Here is a 2,723-nt window from a genome sequence, read left to right as displayed (position 1 = left end):
CACATATATATGGTGTGTATATATATATATATATATATACACATACACATATATATATATATATATATATATACACACATACATATATATATACATACATATATACATACATATATATATATATATGTATGTGTATATATATATATATGTATGTGTATATATATATATATATATATATACACATATATATACATATATACATACATACATACATACATACATATACATACATATATACATATACATACATATATACATACATACATATACATATATATATATATATATATATATATATATATATATATACATACACGTATACATAAGTTTATGTATACACACACACACGTGTATATAAGTTTTCAGACTATTTTGATCAAATTAGTATGTAATTGTGTCAAAAAAAATGCCCTCTCCAAGACAGCTAATTTTTCAATATAAAATAACATATCTAAAATGATTATTTTCATCCTAAAATGTGGTCAAGATATTGGGACATAAATATTAGAGACAACTAACACAAAGCTTACAGCCTTATATTTAAAAGCACTATGGAAGTAGTGGATTCTCAATTGTCAAAAAAAAAGTCCTCTCTGAGAATCACTTCATTTGTTTCTCCTAGCCCTGCTTAAAGCTACACTTAATCTTGTTATAATACAAACTATTACACATGCCTATCTGTTCTTTAACTTGTCCTTCACTTAAAAACTGGTACAAGAACCAGTTTGAATCAATTTGAATTTTGGACCCCTGTGACACAAACTTTGTACCCTGATTGTAAAACAACCCTTAACTGGGTTTACTTTATCTACTTTTAGGACTTGTGTGAAAATCTGATTATGTTTTAGGTCATATTTATACAGAAATATAGAAAATTCTCAAGGGTTCACAAACTTTCAAGCACCACTGTATGTCTGCATTCAATACGGCATATGGCCAACTGGGAGGCTTTGGGCGACTGTGGAAATAGATCAGAAAAAGTCATTATGCTACTCAAACTAGTCCTATTTATCATGATCTAATAGAAACCTAGGCATGATATTTTTTGGAGTGGAACCAATCGTGGGACCAGGGCCATAACGGCTTTTGCACCCCATGTAGTGCACGAGTCCAGTTATTTGGGACACAGCCTCCTTAAAATAAGCTGCACCAGAGTTTTCAACGTCATCTCAACCCCCCGACCGGACAAACGTTACTTCAGGAAAAACAACTTTCAGATATTTATCTAGAGTTAGCCCAAACACAAGCACCCACAAGATAAACAGAAACCCAAAACTGAAACTTTACACACCTCCTTGAATATTTTTCCAAACCGACAGCCCGAGTATGGAAAAGAAACAAACTTACGGTTTGACACCAAGACGCCAAAAATCTTCTCCTCAGTCAGGACTCGGCTTTTCCCACAAAAATAGTTTGATCTTTCTAAGTCTTAACACCTGGATGTTGTTTAAAAACAGAACATCTAACTCGGGTTTAGTGAAATATGAATGAAAAACCTGTTCAGTCAAGCTGAAAAGACAAGCAGTAACGTAGCGATGAAGCGCGGGGACGCGCACCGCCTCAGAAAAATGACGGCGAGGGCGCGCACAGCTGACCGCGCGCTCTGACGAGCCCTGACGTAGCTGCATTCCAATCTGTGAACAGTTAGTGCGAAAATCCTGTTAGACTCTGACTCACATACTTCCACACTATTCTAGAAAGTTCCGAAGTATGCATAACTGTCAGTTCATCACAGTGTATTATATCACGTATACTACAAATAGCTACACTTTTAAACACTTAAACGTATTTATTGTTCAGTAATATGAGGTAGTATGTCCTATAGAATACCTACATAATTAGTATACACTTTAAAAAGTGCTGTTTATAAAATTATAAAATGTGTTTCTGGACCAAGAGCATGGCCAGGCCTTTTACGATAGGGTGGCCAAGTAAGGCCCGATGATTTCATTTGGGTGGCAATCTAGGGTAGGGCAAAAATACTTATCCACATCCATAGAAACTGAAAAAAACAACAACGTGCCCCTTATCTGGATATGACCGGAGTAGGATCCCAATCAGACATAACTAAGATTTGTTTGTTTCCAACAGAAAAACTACTGCAGCACAAACTGCTGAAAAAGTTAATGCTGACACATTTCTGTTTTAGCCAGCATTAACTTTTCACCAGTTTGTGCTATCATAGCTCTTCTGTGGGATTGGACCATATAGGCTAGCCTTTGTGCCCATAAGAATCAATGAACCTTCGACACCCATAACCCTGTTGCCGGTTCTTCTTCCTTGAACCACCTTTGGTACCGTAGGTACTAACCACTGCATACTAGGAACACCCCACAAGATGTGCCATTTTGGAGATGCTCAGACCCAGTCATCTAGCCATCACAATTTGGCCCTTGTCAAAGTCACTCAGATGCTTGCCCTTTTTTTCTGCTTCCAGCACATCATATGAAGCACTATGGAAGCACTTGCTGCCGAATATATCCCACTCTTTGACAGGTGCCATTGTAATGAGATAATCAATGTAATTCACTTCACCTGTCAGTGTTTTTAATGTTATGGCTGATCGATATTGCTACACAATTCCTGTAAAGCAATTGTACATTAATACATTAAAGGAACTTCATTTCTTCCCGAGACAAATGCAAATACACATCTGGAGAGAAATTTCTACAATATGCTGACTTGCATGGTTCTCAAATGAGCTGATGGGACATTTTGTTCTC

General features: G+C 36.1%; 1 protein-coding gene across 1 annotated transcript in view; it reads right to left on the bottom strand.

Moving 5' to 3' along the window:
- The window catches only part of kifc3 (kinesin family member C3), a 111,409-nt gene extending 109,853 nt beyond the window's left edge, over nt 1-1,556 (bottom strand). Inside the window, exon 1 of the mRNA XM_060923426.1 lies at nt 1,348-1,556. The gene's annotated coding sequence lies outside the window, so the exon portion shown is untranslated. The remainder of the gene's footprint in view (nt 1-1,347) is intronic.
- Nucleotides 1,557-2,723: the final 1,167 nt, after the last annotated feature.

Source organism: Neoarius graeffei, chromosome 6, assembly GCF_027579695.1.
Source record: "Neoarius graeffei isolate fNeoGra1 chromosome 6, fNeoGra1.pri, whole genome shotgun sequence".
Classification (NCBI taxonomy): Eukaryota; Metazoa; Chordata; class Actinopteri; order Siluriformes; family Ariidae; genus Neoarius; species Neoarius graeffei.
Note: the sequence above shows the minus strand (reverse complement) of the source record. Positions and strands in the feature narration are given on the sequence as shown.